The following is an 18,154-nucleotide window of genomic DNA, read 5'->3' on the forward strand; positions in this document are numbered from 1 at the left end:
TCTTGACTCTGAAACCTGGCTGTGCCTACACATCACCCTGAGAGCAAAAGGTGACCCCTCCCTGGCCCCCAAGGTCTTCTGCACACGCAGTGTCCTCTTGAAGATGGCCACATCATGGTATTGGATTTGGCCCATGAAATCCCCAACTCATGTTGAATTCTAGAGTAGTATCAGCTCTTAGCTCTGTGTTGCCCAAAGCGTGGTTGGAACACTGATGGAGGGAGGTGGGATGATTTTATCCAGGGGAACTGATTATTCCAATTACAAAGTTCTGTCATTTCAAAGTAGGAAACAATCTTACTGCCCATCAAATGTACCCTGGTACCCAATGCCAAAATTCATTTACTTACTGGATAAGGAGTGTGACTGAAATGTTTACAAATATGAATGATCAAGTTATGAATGATATACACATGTATGTGTGTGTGTATACTGACACACATATAGATACTATTATATATCTTTATATCTCTGTATGTAGAACATTTGCAGATATCAAAGCCAAGGAGGCATTTTAAAAGCCTGTTTAGAAAGACAGCCTCCTCGCTTCTTGGCCTTTTGGCTAAGATCAAGTGCAGGTATCCAGCCTCATTTTCTTGATGGAAGCCATATGATACAGAATATGAATATTGTAGAAGAAGACCTCCCCAAACTTCTGATCCACTGATTTGCAGACAAACAGGACCATTTTTCTGTCATTTCCACACTCATGATCCAAGCACAATCTGGTAAGATGACCCAGCTCCACATAGCTGTTGACAGTGTTTTTTGTTTGTTTGTTTGTTTTTTCTCTTTATTTTCAGTTCTTAACAATGGAGTTAGTAAAAGTAACCATCCAAAGAGTATTTAAAAAATGAAAAGAAAAAAAACAGTAAATGCATCCTTGAGAATGTGTGTTTTGTGTGTGTGTGTGTGTGTGCAGTCACATTTACATCTAAAGCACACACACATGTGACTTACAAGTAAATTGAGGTAGAATAGCCTGCATAAAGCTTCCTATGAGAATATTAGATTCTCGATATTGACAAATGATTTTTCGCATTCTTCAAGAATGTCAAAATTTGTGCATAGCAGTGAAGAATGTTCTTCCACCAATAAAGTGCGGCAAACGCAAAACTGAAACATTTTAACGGCCTGATTCCCCTGCCGACCCTGAGTGAATCCAGTGTATTTAATGAGGTGTGATGAGGATGTAGAGCACCCGCTAGACTCTCTCCCTGGCTCACGTCAGCCCCTCTGTGGCCAAATTCAAATTTGTGCCTGCAGAAAATCAGTCTCCACTCACTGCAGCGCTTCAGAAGCACTTGTAAATAGGTGAGACCACTATGTCCAGGGCTCAGATGTTTATTTACTAAGTCATTGGTTTGAAAGCTCTTTTGAAGCATTCAGTTTGTGCCTTTGTCTACCTGATGATAAAGTGGACAAGGAAACATATATGCTTCTTATCCCTGTGGAGTTTATAGACAAGCAGAGTTTGTACAGCTTGTATCTTCAGAGTAATGCCTAGGAAAAGGCAAATAACAAAATGGCATTTTTTTCTTAACCTAATTTTATATTGCAAAAGGATAGTCCCACTTAATTTTGAGAAACCTTATTTTGTTTCTTTCTGAGTATAATGGCCCCAGAGGGAACTCTCTCCTATTATATCATAAATCAGTTGTATTGCTATGGACTATGCAGTTTACTTTTCTTACTATGAAAAGATAGCGGGAGGCTGTGACTATTTCTGGCACACAACAAACACTGCAGTGTGTGTCTCTGTGTGTGTGTGTGTGTGTGTTTGCAGTATTTCTCTGACTTTGTGAATATGGAGATTTGCATACTCCAGAAACTTGCAAATAAGCAGCTTTCTTGGTTGTCTGGAAGTTGCCCAGATTTGATAAAATGTAAGAGACTGTCTCAGGCCTTGTGTCTGGTTAAAGGTTTTTGTTGTTCTTCATTACATGCGTGGGTTCTCCTTTGTAGTTGGTTTCTGCTTTTTCTAGATAGTTAGGTAGCCTGGTAAAGTGATGCAGTCCTTAGTCATGTTTCTTTTAAATCATTGGACTACTTTCCTAATTTAGTGCCCTATTTTATAGCCAAAGAATGGAGTAGAGTACAGCTGTTGGGTGAGTTGCTATAGATGCAAACTGCCAGCGTCCGAGTCTTGGCTTCACTGGTGAGTGGCTTCGTGATTGAGGGCAACTTTACTCAGTCTTTTTGTGCTCCAATTTCCTAGTTGTGAAATGAAGAAAAACCACAGAACCTGACTTATAAGATTGTCATAAGATGAAATTGTGTATTGTAGAAAGGTACTTAGCCCAGGACCTGGTCCATTGGAAATTCTCAATAAATTTTAGCCATCATCATTGCCTGTTTGGATTAAGTTGTGTCTGCGGAACATTCAGCTCCTGGGGGATAGAGAAATGCTGAGAGTTAGCATCATGTGTACATGATGGCATTCATGCCTTAAATCCCCAAAGATGATTAAATGCTTCATTTGGCATGTGAAGTATTTAGAAAATATTGACCACACTTTTTCAAACTTAATACTTGCACAAACACAGACATTTAATGCCACTCAGAATATACCTGTTGGTTTCCCAGTCTTTTATTGTTAATAGCCAATTATTTGCAAAATGATAACCTACTTTACTGATTTTAAATATTTAAATATTATAGAAAACAAACCAAATAATGCCACGTTGCATTTATCAAAGCTGAATAATTTGCGCCGAATTACAAATTATACCTGTCATTTGACATCAAGTAGATAAAAGTCAATAGGTATTTTCAATCTTTTAAATTAAAAAATTATATAATTTTGTGGTCGTTCTTTGTTTAACTACTACCATTCATTTATTTCTCCAATAGTCTAGCCCTGTGGAGGGTTAGCAGTGTACTGACCTGGGCCAAACAAAAATGAGAATAATATGTGATTTCTGTCCTCAAATAGCTCACAGCTTCCTTGATGCAAAGTTGGGAGGACAAAATAGCCATAAATAACAAAGATCTCTAATTGTGGCAGAAATAAAAAAGCACTATGTTACACCAAGGGAATCCTGAGGCCCTCTGAGTTTACACTAGGTACTGAGGAGAATTTTCATCAAAGTCACACTAAGAGTAAATGGAAGAAGAGGTCAGATGCAGAGAAGCACAGAGGTGCACAGCCTGCCAGGCCCGGGAACAGCAGTACTTACTGAAGCAGGAGGTAAGGTGGGCAAGTGAGGCTGGGGACAGATAGGAGTCAGATGCATAAGCTGTGTTAATAAATGTGAAGTGTGGGCATCTCCTGACCTGACAGGAAACCATTTAGAATTTTAATATTGTCAGGTTGTTTTTTTTTTAATGTAAAAATCACCATTCTTCTAGTTGGTGGCTTCTATTGAGAAGGGGATTTCTGTTTGATCATGTGCATTATATTCAAATGTTTAGATATTTATGCATGACAAGGGGACAAATAAGTAAAATAAAATCAGCTACAGAAGAAGAGGTTAAAGTTATTCTGGGGCATATTGTGATTGTGTGCATGCTGGGTGCTTTCTTCACCCCAGTAGTTCTTTAGAAAACTTTACATACTGACCATATGGACATCCTTAAAACTTTCCTGCAGCATGCTTATACTTATTTTTGTCTGCTTCTCACCTCCGCCCTAAAAAAAAGTTTAAAAAGTAAAATTGCTAGCATTTTAGGCAAAAATAAAATATACTCTCCTGGAGAGTCTTTTCATTTTCCTTCTATTCTAGCTGTTTTCAAGTTGTTAATAATATAGTCTGTCTCTCTCTGTGTGTGTGTGTATATATATATATATATATGCAAATTTTATAGTGGGTGTGCTTAGATATTTCCCCTTATTCTAACTTTTATTCATCTTTATTCAGTAGCAAAATCACCATTGCTGAGTGGGAGGGGAAGAGTCTTCAGAGCAAGGGAAATCTAGATTGGAATTCCCACTCTGCCACTAATTAGCTTGGTTATCTTGGGCAAGTTGTTTAACTTCTCTAGGTTCTAATTTCTTCCTCTTTCAGGAGGCAGAAATAAAATTTCTAGTGTTGTGGGGAAGAGTAATTTTTACAAAACACATGTAGAAGCACCAACGCAATAATACCGATGGCGTGTAGTAGATGGCACGTAAAACCGGAGCTTCCAGTACCGCAGTTGTTAATATGTTAAAAGGAGAAAGTGAAGCTGCATCATTTGGGCAAGAAATACACATAAAATGTAGTGAGTAGTAGGAGGTTTGCTCATATGCTAGATGACTGTTTGTTTATTCATTTCCCAAAGATATGACAAAGGCTGTGAATATTTATTTAGTTCTGCTCCCAATAGCCTTTCTAATAGGGAATTATTTGGGTACAACGAAAGACATTTGTAAATGCGGCTGATAAGACCGGCATTGGACAAGGCGTGTTTTGTTGGACACAAGAATTCTATTGTCCCTGGCTTCAGTTGTCAAGTGCCCGGGGAACCCAGAATTTATGGTGGCAGCACAATGGGCCTTTCAGGGCTCAGGGAAAGAGCTGTGAGATCCTGCTCCCCGGCTTTTCAAGGCCTCTAGTCTTTTTATCAGGCCTGGACAATGCCGGATTCAGCGGCTGCCTGAGCCTCCTGACCGTCCATTGGCCGTCAGGTATTGTGCAGTAATTACCATGGTGACAATGGACTCTCTCTACGCCCGTCCATCGGCGCTTTGGAAAATGGTGAAGGTTGTCACTTTGCATTAGGTGCCTCTAAAAGCATGGCTTACTTAGAAAAACTACTAAATAGAAATGAAGATAATCGTAGTAAGAGTTTGATTTAAAAGGCCACTGTGTCAAATCCATTTGGAGCTCAGAAACTCTTTATGGGTATTTTCTTCTAATTACAGATAGACGTTGGGCATCATCCTCTGTACAGGCAGTAAGGAGCCAGCCTTGAAGATTTTGCAGGAAGGGATGAGCAGAGTGCAGCTGGTATCCCTTAACCACACAGTGGGAGTAGAGGTCTAATCTGAGTCCAGGAACTTTGAGGGATCTCTAAATTTCTTTGAGACTCAGATTCCTCGTCTGAAAAAAAAAATTGCAAAATGCTTATAGATTAATATTAATTACATGTGATAAGATTGCATGTTAACATTTATGCACATATCAATATTGGTTCTGTATAAATACTTACACATCTATTAAAGGGTTTTTGAATAGCAAATATACAATAAAAGGTAAAATGTTTAATCATGCACAATCATAGAAGCACAATATATCTTTTCATAATCACAACTATTGATTTTTGAGTGTATAAATGAAGTGTTCCATGTATTATGATTATCCTCCACAATCATTCTCCAAAATAATTGTTATTATCCCCATTTTATAGTGAGGAAACTGAGGCTCAGAAAGTTCTTGCTTGCCCCAACTCAAACTAGCTTGGAGGAGGAAAAACTTGATTTTAAGTCTTGTTCTCTCACATGCAATAGCTTCCTGTTTCTCCCAATTTTTTACAAAAAAAAATCATGATCTACAATCCTATCTTACGAAATATGCTTTACCATATGGCTTTGGAACTTTGCAATAACAGGAAAGAAAAACACCCAATGGAGATTATTAATTGAGTTTAATCATCCGTTCAACAATGTCAGAAACATGTGATGCCCAGAAAAGGAAGAAGCCCCCATCTGCAGAACCCCAGGGATGACTGCGTATGTGTGACCCCTTCTCCTGCCTGCAGAGAGCAACATCAGCAAAGCGCATCGGTATTTCTAGACCACCAGAAAAGTGGATGGCCGTTGTTCAACTTCTTCACCAAAGAAAAGTTTTGAAAACCTGATATTTCACTTGTTTACACAACAGTAACATGTAAACATTTAATTATAGTTTGCTTTAATTATGTTCCAAAATATCCGAAATATCCCATGTGGTGGTTTTTTGTTTGTTTGTGTTGTGTTGTTTTGTTTTTGAGACAGGGTCTCACTTTGTCACCCAGGCTGGAGTACAGTGGCGCTATCTTGGCTCACTGCAGCCTCGAACCCCCAGGCTCAAACGATCCTCAAGTCTCAGCTCCTCAGTAGCTGGGACTACAGGCACCTGCCACCACGCCCAGCTAATTTTTTAAAATATGTTTCTCCATATTGCCCAGGCTAGTCTTGAACTCCTGAGCTCATGTGATCCTCCTGCCTCAGCCTCCCAAACTGCTGGGATTACAGGCCTGAGCCACTGCGGCTGGCCTTCCCATTGTGTTTTTGCCAAAAAGTAGAAATTACCTGTAGTCACACACCGTGGGAATAGGCATGATTTGCCTGGGGCGTGGGCCTCCCGGTGGGTTCTTAAACCTAGAGAAAAAGGAGTGGGTTTATTGATCAAGCCCAGTTATGCGACTTCCTTGCTCTATGCACTTGGGCATATGCCATTCAGCCTCAGTTTCTCCATCTGTAAAATGGAATAACTCTATCTCCTCGGGCTATGCTGCTCCCTTCATTGACAACTCTTTCCATTTTAATGGAGAGCCTAAGAGAGGGAAAGTGGCAAAAGGAAGGATATGGCTCTGCACGTACTGAGCCTTCCACACAATCAGAGCTCAGCAAAAGGGAGCTGCCACAGTCACAGCTGCATCCTCCACTGACTGTCTTCCTTGATTTTGGTATGCTTACTGAGTATGTCCTTCATTCCACTTTATACACTCTGGCTTCACGGTGTTCTTTTTCCTGATTTCTAGTCTCTCTGAAATAGTATACAGCATGTACTGTCTGAGCCCCTAAGAGGCTTAGTATTGTGGGCAGCCAAGCATAATGATGGAAGGGCTGATAGACGACAATGGCGCTGTACTTGAAGACAGCCCATGATGGTGTGCAGAGCTGGGAAGATGGCAGAGAGAAGTCCCGAGAGTAGGTAGGAAGTGGGCACAGCATGGCTGGAGTGTAGTTTCCTGGCTGAGAGGGGAACACATCATTCCAAGTCTGGGGGAGTCATGAGCTGTGGGGAAGATGAAGGAAAATGAACATTCCAGCCATGAAGGCCAGTGCAGAGAATGCAGAAGCAGACGACCCGCTATAGCCTGCACAGCCATCTTAGCTCCATCAACTACACTAAAAGCATAAAGAACAACTTGGATTTTGTATGTTCATTTTTTTTTCTAAGAAACATGATGTAATTGTATACCAGTTTTTTTCACAGAATCCACAGTCCCTCTTTCTCAAATGTTTGCAGTGATTAGAATTCATAGACAATTCACCATCTATTTTTGCTTTTCTTCCAAAGCTTTTTTGATTGACTGCACAGGCTTTTGGTGAAAGGATTTCTTTAGGAAACATTTTGCAGGGAGGTAAAGAATGCAAGACAAAGTGGGGAGTTCAATCAGTGTTTTATAGATTTGAGAAGTCAACCTTTTTAAACACGCTGGCCCCAGTAACAGCTGCATTATTAACAGAAGACTAGACAAGGAAAACAGAAGGTACATGGGCTATGAAGTCAGCACTGCTGGATTCCAACAATACCCTGGGCATTATTGGCTGTACGCTTTCAGCAAGTGTCTTACCTTTTTGTGTTGGAGGGTGAGATGGCGTTCATAATACCCAGGATGGTTATATGTGCTTAAGGATAATTCATTGGTGAGATACATGGCAATTATCTTTTCCATCCCTGTTTATAACATTCCAGTTATCTATTGCTGAGTTACATGACATCCTAACATTTAGTGGCATATAACAACAACTTATTACTATCTCTTACAGTTTTGTGGATTGATTGAATTCATTTAGGTATTACTTGTTTTTTCCTGCCATGTAGTCAGATGGCTGGAGTTATATGAATATTTGTATGGATTAGGTGTCCAAGATGACATCTTTAGTCACCTGTCTGGCACCTCAGCTTGGAAGGCTGAAAGACCTGGAAATGGATTGGCCCCTGTCTCTCCAGCCACACAGCTTCTCCACCTGGCTGTCTGGAGCTTTCTCACAGCACAGTAATATCGAGTATTTGAACTTTTGACATGGCAGCCAACTTCTCCTAGAGCAAGCGTTCAAAAAGCACAAGAAAAGCTACAGGGTTTCTGTATTAGTCTGCTTATACTGCTATCACAAAATATCACAGATTGGATGGTTTAAATCACAGATCTTAATTTCTCAAAGTCCTGGAGACCAGTAGGTTCGGTTCCTGGTGAGGATCTTCTTCATGGCTTGCAGACAACAGTCCTCTCACTGTGTCTTCACATGGCAGAAATAAAGAGAGAGCTCTGCTTTCTTTTCCTTTTCTTAGAAGAACAATCCCTCATGACATCATCTAAACCTAATTACCTCCCATAGGCCCCACCTCTGAATACTATCACATTGTGGGTTAGTGCTTTAACATGTGAATTTTGGGGAACAAAAACATTCAGCCCATAACATTCTACTGCTGATCCTGCAAAATTCATGTCCTTCTTGCATGCAAAATACATTCATTCTATACCAGCAGCCTCCAAAATACATTCATTCTATATCAGCAGCCTCCAAAATCTTAACTTGTTTCAGCATAAATTCTGAGGTCTAAAGTCCAAATTCTCATCTAAATAAGTATGGGTGAGACTCAGGATACTATTCATTCTGAGACACAATCAGTATGGATGAGATTCAAAGTGCTGTTCATCCTGGGGCAACGTTTGTCTACAGCTGTGAACCTATGAAATAAGATAAATTATGTGCTTCCAAAATGCAGTGGTGGGACAGGTGTAGGATAGGCATTCCCTTTCTAAAAGGGAGAAATTGGAAAAAAGAAAGTAGTGATGTGTTCCAAGCAAGTTTACATAAAAAGGCAAATACCACTGAATCTTAAGGCTCAAGAGTAATTTTCTTTGGTTCAGTGCTTTGCCTTTTGGACCGACCAGGGTGGAGGTCCCTCTCCCATGGTTCTCATAGTGTCACTTCTGCTGTTTCATTGTTATGCAGAGCCAGCTCATAGTCCCATAGAAGGAGACTGCACAAGGGCATGCCTATCAGAGAGTCTGGGTTATTGTGGGGCAATTTTGGAGACTGGCTGCAGCATGTAACATGGTTGACAAGCAGGGTCCTTCCTCATTCATTATGCATCGTGTGAACTGCTGCATGTAGCATTTCCTCCATGACTCTCTGTATCTCCAGGAATAACTCCAGTGTTACTCTGTCCTGACATTTGGATAAATAGCACACAAGAGGACAGCTTTATTGTTCATCTTGCTACAGTTACCAAAACCAGGCTCTATGAACAAATTTTAGTAGATCTAAGGTCCATCCACATCCCTTCACTAAAAAGGGCTTTTGTTTGCTTGTTTGTTGTTTTGGAGAAGGCTTTGTGTATGATGTTAGATGGAAGCAATATCAGACAAGGAAAGAGATTTGGAAAGAAATGAAGTCAAGTCAAAGAAATAAGCTGTTTAAGCCCCTAATGCAGGCTGAGTTGATCCTAGAAGGTAGAAGCCTAGAGATGAAGGACATTCAAGAACTCCTTTATGCTGTTGTGTTATGGAAGCCAGCTGGCACCTTTCTTGGTTCAGTGCCTCAGTTTTTAAAGATGACAGCTGTTTAGACACTCCATATTCTTTTCTTTATTCACTCAACAAATATGCATTGAACAGATGCTCTGGGCTAGGAAATGTGTTAGACATTTTGGGAGATATGAAGATGAATCAGACCAGAATCCAAGCAGAACACAGCCCCCATTTTAGACACAGAAAGTCTAAAATGTGGTGTTGTGGGTAGGGGAAATGCAATCTTGAAGAGTTGCAACCCTGTCAGCCCCATGCTCTGGTCTGCTGGAGTGGAGATAGTATCTCCTATTACCACCACCGCTATTGCTACTCTTCATCCTTGAGCCTGTTTTTCACGAGGATCTGTCAACACCAGAACAGTGCTTCTCACTTTAGGAAGGAAGACATTGCTTTGGCTTTGGAACATAGGTTCTATCAGAAATGGGCTCTAAGTTTTCATACCTTCCCCCAATAGCTTGTTCTTCGTGCAAGAGCAAATGTATGTGAATGACACAGCATGTTATAAGAAGTTGTGTGTAGGATTGCTTTTATCATTGTCATCAAAGTACGAAATGCATGTATGGTTAATCACACTAACCCGTGGTACTTATAAATGCATGACAAGTTTTTCCCACTTTTCACATAATTTTAATAATTTGTTTCTCTCTCTCTTTGCACACCTGGATTGTCATCTTCTAAGAGAAAAGTCTGTCATATGCAACTGTGTTTAATAGTTTATCACTTGGTCAATTCATGCCACCACTAGGTTACTAATGATCCTTTCACTTTTTGCAGAAATCACTGTGTTTTCGGCTCAGCGGCCCTGTGACATTCCTTCCTGTTGTCATTTGTTGAGTGACCAATCAGATGGGTGGAGTGTGCTACAGAAATTGGCAGCAAGTATCCAATGGGTGAAGAAGGTAAGCTGGACTAATATTACTGAACAATTCACATATTACTATGTATGTCAAGATGGAAAGTATGCCACTGGGTCTGTCTCTCAAATGTGGCTTGATTTGGACCTTCACTAAAGCCAAAAGTAGAATCTGAGAGGGAAAGAAAGGCCTACATTTTTCAGTAGTGAGGAATGTGATTATTCAGTGTTGATGTTATTGGATTCTCTTTATTGAACACCTATTATGTGCTAGTAATAGTAAGATCTGGAGGAGAAAGAAGGAACTAAAGGGATTATAATTCTTTAGCAAGGACTCGGCTGAACAGTCCAACTGAGATGATTGCCATGTTGCTTTTTTCCCCTTTTCTTTTGAAATAAGTCTTAAAATGGGAACAAGGTAGCTTATGTTCCACAAGGAAATGAGATTGCTAGGAGGCTGAACCTTTTAGACTTCAAATGACAGGGCCCTCGATCATGAGCCAGGAGGCCTGATTTCTACTCCTAGACCCACCTCTGCCATTCACTGTCTGTGCTATGAGATTAGTGAGCCATTTACTGGACTGCCAGTGTGGCTGGACCTAGGATTTCTAACAGTTCTTACATTTTAGGATTCTACAAATCCATTTACCTTCTCCATCTGCTTGGTGGTAACTGGAGCAATATTCACAGGGGACAACTAAATATCCAGATAGAAATTTAAGAATTAATTCTACCAGCGTGACTTTCCACTGTTGGGGAATCTAGACCTCCTTATCCAAGTGCCTACAGTTCATCTCCACATAGATGTCCAGTGGTGCCTTAAATACGTACATCAAATCCAGGTTTTTCCTGGGTCCCATATTCCTGTAATAGTATAAAAATTCACCCAGAATAGAAACATGGGTGGAATACTTTAAGCCTTTCAACCCCTCACCGCCAATAGCAGTTCATTCCTCTTGATTCCTATTGATTCTATCATTTGGCTATCTCTGAAATAGTTTTGTTTCTCTCTATCCCTATTGCCACCGTTCAAATGCAAGTCAAACACTTTTTCTCTAATATTACTGAAATTGTCACCTATTAAGTCTTTTTGCCTCCAGGGTTATTTCTCCCTCATGAGCTCCAACGGGATCCATGATCTATATACATCCTGAACAGTGTCCTTAAATGCATACATTATGTACTTTCCCACTTATTCCCTTTCAATGATAGAGATAAGCTTTTCTTAACAAGCTTCTAGGATCCTTTATAGAGAAGGGCCACTGTTTTGCTGTCCAGATTCATCTTTCAGCTGCTATTCCCTCTCCACCCTGCCTGTATTATATACATCCACTCTAGGACCTCCTCATAGGGCACAGCCATTATTTCCCCCAAAGCCACATAATCTCTCTCACCTCATAAGCACTCTTAAGGCATTTTATATCTTAGCTTGGACTTCACTATCTCTAAGGAGCTATTTCTAATAGCCTAAGATTACCTAGACAATACTTTAGCAGCCAGGGATTACACCATTTACTGTGATTTCTACATTGGACTGCAATTGCCTATTTAGTTGTCTGTCTTCCCAGCTAGACCTAGAGATTTTTGAGGACAGGACTTATTTGGGACCACTGTGCTCCCAGTTGCAAGTACTGTATCTGGGCCAAAGTATGCACTTAGTAAGTACTTACTAAGCAAATGAATAGGGACCCTCAGTATATTTTTAATTAAATGTGAGGAAGGTGGACTAAGGTGACTACACAGAGAAAAGTCATAATAACAGCAGCTAACAGGTTTTGCATGCTTACTATATGTCAGGTTCCTAAGGACGTTAAATGTATCACTCCCCTTAATCCTTCCAAAAGCCTTATGTGGTAGGTATTATTAATATCCAACATTTTATAAATGAGAAAACTCAATCCTGGAGAATGTATTAGTCTGTTTTCACAGTGCCATAAAGAACTTCCCTGAGACTGGTAATTTATAAATGAAAGTGGTTTAATTGACTCACGGTTCTGCATGGCTGGGGAGGCCTCAGAAAACTTAGAATCATGGCGGAAGCAGAGGTAAGCATCTTCTTCACAAGGTGGCAGAAGAGAGAAGAGAAGCACGTGTGAAGGGAGGAGAGCCCTTTATAAAACTATCAGATCTTGTGAGAACTCACTCAGTATCACAAGAACAGCATGGGGGAAACTGCCCTCGTGATCCAATCACCTCCCTGCCTTCACACGTGGGGATTACAGGTTCCTCCTTCCACACATGGAAATTACAAATTGAGATGAGATTTGGGTGGGGGCAAAGAGCCAAAGCATATCAGGGAAGATAAGTAACTTGTCTATGGCCATAGTGCTGTAACTTTTATCCTTGGAATTTGTACTTATGGGAAGTCTAACTTTAGCTAGAGTTTGTGCCTTTTACCACTCTCCTTGTCTGCCTTTCTCCTGAATGAATCTCCCATATTATGGGCAAAAAACATTACCTCCACATAAGGCCAGGGGCATTTCCTGCAGCCCACACAAGCTATTGTTAAATAGATGGTAGTCTCCTGTGACTGGGAACTATAAATTTCTGATAATTTCTCAGGTATTTTACACTCTTGTGTTAATGTGGGGTCTGTTTTGGGAGGAAATTTCAATGTGAGGAGTCCCCACCTCTTTCTCTCATTGTTCGGTCAATATTTGTTAAGGGAAAAAACCAATGATTGAAAACGCTTATCCTAGAAGCAAAATCGCACTCCCCTACAAATGCACCAGAATGATTTGGAAATTGTATGACTGACTCCTCTTGCATTTGCTTATTTTGCACTCATTTGCTCTGAAGCCTGGCTCAGCAGAGGAAGTGCATCCCTCCTGTGGATATGTCTGTGAATGATGATCATCTCATTTCTGCTGAGCCAAATGGGGCTCTTCATTTCATCGGCCCTTTGAATTCCTCAATAAGATGTGCAAATGACATTTCCTATTTTTCTAGATAATAGGGGCAATTAGAATGAGGTGTCAATGAATCAGAGTCAAAAGTTAAGTAGAAAGTACTTGAATTTAATTTCATGTCTAGGAAATCTGGTAGTTTTTTTTTTTTAACCTGGAAATTAAGAACAGTCTATTTTGAAGAATTCTACAAAGGTTTTATTCCAAGGAGAGGAAGGTAAATTACTCCAATGCTGGTGGCATGAAACCTTTAAAAAACAAAACAAAACATAAAACAGCAGGAATGCGGATGGAACAATCCTTTGATTTTTCAGGTTAAGCTTCTTCTTGATGGAAAAGAATTCTGTGCTTGGTGGAGGAAAGGACTTGTTCTTGATGCACTGTAAGGATTTTGAAGAACAAAACTAACCAATGTCTTTAGCTGAGACTCAGATTCTTGATTCCCAAACAGGTCAAGATGCCAGGCTTTCTTGAACAGGCACCTATGACATGCCACAAAGGCAGGCAGAGATGAAAGGGCACTTCCTTTTTCCTCAAGGGGTTTACAGTCAGGTAACTGCATATAGCAGTCAAAATCCAAGTGGGAAGGAAAGACGGAGAGAGACTTTAAATAAATGTGTCATGGGCTCACAGGATCGGCACTCTAGTTAACTTACAGTGAAATCCACTGGAGCTTGAGCTTCCATTTCTAGCACACCTGTGTTACTTAGGAACCTTCTTGGAGTAGAGGAGGAATTATCCGGGCAGCTACAGGATAAGGCTTCTAAGCCCCGTGACCTTGCTGGGTTTTCAGTAGAGCACAGGGGCCCAGAAATGAACATCTTGGAGAAGTGGAAGAGATTTGCCCTTTGCTCAAGAGAAGTGTATACATATTGGCATCCTGCTGAGTAATAACTAGCAGGAATTGCTGGTCGCAGGTCACCCAATTATCTTTCATTTGCATAGGAGTGAATCCCAGAAAGCTGCTTCTGGGTCACCTCACCTGTGCTGCAGAACCCACCGGGCTCTGCATTGTCCCTGATAGCTTGAAGTGTTAGCAACCTGCTTCCTAACCCCTTGTGCTGCTGGGTCTGTCTGTGAATGCATATTTCCTATTTTGGGGAGTAGGCCACTGTGTAGAAGGAGGCCAAGTATCTGTCTGTATCTGGTGTCATCAGAATCATAAACAGACACTCAGTTCACTTGTTGCCTACACATTGCAGCTCTTCAATGTGTACAATGTGACTGTCATCACCACAATCAACTAATGATTACATGAAGCCCTTATGTGGTAGGTCACCTGAACATCCAGTCCCTGTGCAAAATCATAACTAAAGGAAAAACCTCAACCAAAGTTGTGTTCTTTGATCTTGTTTTATTTAGATAGTGATGGGCAAAGAGGTCAATGACATTGATATTTTCTGAGCATGCCCTTTTACCAGGTACTGTGATATGTGCTTTACATTTATTATCTTGTTTGACGTCACCAAGACTTTGGCTGCTATGTGCAGGGGTCACGATTCTTTCATAGATGAGGATACTGAGGTTTAGAGAGGTTAAAGAACTTGCTGAGGACCACCGATGAGCAATGGGTAGAGACAGGGTCTCCATTCCTAAGCACAGCACTGTAGTGCCTCCTATTGATAATGTCTCTTCCAATTCTTTTGTACCTTGACTTCCAGTCTTAACCAAGCTTGGATGGGAGGGAGTTGGAGGGCAATTATTATTACAGTTATTTTGGTATGGCAATGTCCTAAATCTCTACTGAGTTTTTTTATTTTTTAATGATAGATTCGGGGGTACATGTACGTGTTTATTGTATGTGTATTTTGCATAATGGTGAGGTTTGGGCTTCTAGTACACCCATCACCAAAATAATGAACATTATACCCAATAAGTAATTTTTCAACCCTCCTCCTCCCTTTTTGGAGCCCCCAGTGTCTATTATTGCCATCTTTATATCTATGTGTACCCATTGTTAGGTCCCACTCATAACTGAGGATATGCAGTATTTGATTTTGTGTTTATGAGTTTTTTGACTTAGGATAATAGCCTCCAGCTTCATCTATGTTGCTGCAAAAGATATGATTTCATTCTTTTTTTATGACTGTGTAATATTCTTTGTGGCTGTGTAGTATTTCATGGTATACTATACAGCCATAAAAAAGAACGTAGTGTGTGTGTATATATATATTCTACATATATATGTGTGTATAGAGATAATGTATGTGTGTATAGATACACATATATACACACATAAATATATATGTCTATATATACATATACACACATATATGTGTGCATATGTGTGCATATATGTATATATGTGTCTATATGTATATATAGACACATGTATGTATACACACACTACTTTCTTTTTAATGTGTATATATGTATATGTGCACATATATACACATATATACCACATTTTACACACACATATATATGTATATATACACACACACACACGCCACATTTTCTTTATCCTGTCATTTTTTGATGGGCACTGAGGTTGATTCCATGACTTTGCTATTGTGAATAGTGTTGTAATAGACACATGGGTGCAGGTTCCTTTTTGATATAATGATTTCTTTTCCCTTAGATAGGTACCCAGTAGTGGGATTGCTGGGCTGAAAGGTAGCTCTGTTTTCAGTTCTTTGAGAAATATCCACACTGTTTTCATGGAGGTTGTATTAATTTGCATTCATACTAACAGTGTATACACATTCCTCTTTCTTCACATTCTGCTCTCCACTTGAGTTTTAAAGGAGACTTAGCGGGTTCTGGCTAATGCAGTGATGTGACTGAATGTATACAGTGAGTGAGAGGCAAAAATGGCAAGAGGAGAAAAGGCTCTGGATGTATTCACTCATCAGTCATCTCGAGAACCATCCCTATGTTAGGCCTTGGACTAGGTGCTGGGGATACAATAATAAATCATGTGTATCAATACAACAATGGAACTGTACTGTTGCTTCCAAAGAACCCCTCTTCTTGTGATGGAGCCAGGCTGGCAAACAAATAACCGTGGTACAGAGTTCCTTTTAGACAGCTCCATGGATCTGTGAGAACACAGAGGGGCTGACTCTGCTGGAGGAAATCAGGCGGAGCTTCAGTGAGGAGGTGACCTCTGGGTTTAGACTTGATCATGAGTAGGAATTTATCAGGAGAAACCAGGAAGGATTTTCCAGGCAAAGGGAACAGTACTGAAGTTGTTAAGTCAGTGTTTGTCATTACTAGGTGGGATGTCCCATGAAATATTTGTTTTTATTTTTATGTATCCTTAGATAGATACATTTAAATAGTTAAGATGGTTAAAATAGATAAAGATGGTTAAAATTTAAAAGGTGAGACTTGGCATGGTGGCTCACGCTTGTAATCCCAGCACTTAAGGAGGCCAAGGCGGGCAGATCACAAGGTCAAAAGATGGAGACCATCCTGGCCAACATGGTGAAATCCCATCTCTACTAAAAATACAAAAATCAGCTGAGCATGGTGGTGCGCACCTGTAGTCCCAGCTGCTTGGGAGGCTGAGGCAGGAGAATCACTTGAACCCAGCAGGCAGAGGTTGCAGTGAGCTGAGATCGTGCCACTGCACTCCAACCTGGCAACAGAGCAAGACTCCATCTAAAAAAAAACCCAAAAACAAACAAAAAAAATTAAAAGGTGAAAAAGAGTCTACAGAGAATTAAGTCTTCTTCAATTCCTATACTCTAGGCCTTCAATCTCATTCCCTGGAAGCCACTATTGTCACTTTTCTGTGTGACTTCCAGAGGGTTTCTGGGCAGTTACAAACACACACATCCATATAGCTACTTCCTCCACATTTGTATACATAGATCACAACCAGCTGTAAACCCTGTTTTACACCTTGATTTATTTATTTTATTTTATTTATTTTTTGAGGCAGAGTCTCACTTTGTCACCAGGTTGGAGTGCAGTGGTACAGTCTTGGCTCACTGCAACTTCTGTTTCCGAGGTTCCAGCGATTTTCATGCCTTATCTTCAGCCCCAGAGTAACTGGGACTACAGGTGTTTGCCACCATGGCTGGCTAATTTTCTGTATTTTTAGTAAAGATGGGGTTTTGCTACATCGGCCAGGCTGGTCTCGCGCTCCTGGCCTCAAGTGATCTGCCCACCTCAGCCTCCCAAAGTGCTGGAATTACAAGCCTGAGTCACCGCGCCCAACCACCTTAATTTTAAAAGGAAAAATTTATTAAGTTTTTCCCTTTGTTTTGCTTGCACTCATTTGATTTAAAACTTTTTTATTTTAAGTTTTAAAACTATCCAAACCTACAGAAAAGTTGCCCAAATAACACAATAAATTCTTATGAACACTTCATCTGGAGACACTGAATTTTAAAAAATCATTTTGCCATGTTCTGTGCAACGATTTTATGAATTTAATCTCTAATCAAGGTACAGCTTGGATGTCAGTTACCTGGAGACCAGAGTGCAGTTCCTCTCCCCAGCACTGATTTACTGAGATAACATAAGATGTTCTCAAAATTGATAATGTGTTCCTCTCATTGTCAGTTTCCCTGAGATGCCCATAAGCAGCAAATCCACCCCCAGGATGGGGATCCATCCCTAGGATGGAGATGGCTGGAGGTCCCCCTCTTTGGGCCACTTGATCTTTAGGAAAGGATTTTCTCTGCCTCCTCAAGTTCTCAGCAAGTGCTTCTTGGGCAGGTGAGCATGCTCTCTGCCCTTGCCTTCCAGGCCCTGTGGTCCAGGGAGGTAACAGGCAATCCAGCTGAAATCTAATCACTTCATTTCCGACAACCAGCCATATAGACAGCATTATCTCTTCTGTTCAGCTTGTCAGAGTCAACACGGCATCTCAAAGGCTGGTATAGGATTCTCTCCTTTGAAAGATCAAAGCACCTGAGCATTGCTCAGGTTACCTGTGCATTTCCTCCCTGCGTTACATGGCAAGGAATAGTTTGTACTCAAAGTGAGAGGG

At 40.5% G+C, this 18,154-nt stretch overlaps 1 protein-coding gene across 1 annotated transcript in view; it reads left to right on the forward strand.

Moving 5' to 3' along the window:
- Positions 1–18,154, forward strand: part of CDH11 (cadherin 11) — a 127,515-nt gene that overhangs the window by 7,808 nt on the left and 101,553 nt on the right. The window contains exon 2 of the mRNA XM_055298713.2: positions 10,225–10,349. The gene's annotated coding sequence lies outside the window, so the exon portion shown is untranslated. The remainder of the gene's footprint in view (positions 1–10,224; positions 10,350–18,154) is intronic.

The sequence above is a fragment of the Symphalangus syndactylus genome, chromosome 11, assembly GCF_028878055.3.
Source record: "Symphalangus syndactylus isolate Jambi chromosome 11, NHGRI_mSymSyn1-v2.1_pri, whole genome shotgun sequence".
Lineage (NCBI taxonomy): Eukaryota > Metazoa > Chordata > Mammalia > Primates > Hylobatidae > Symphalangus > Symphalangus syndactylus.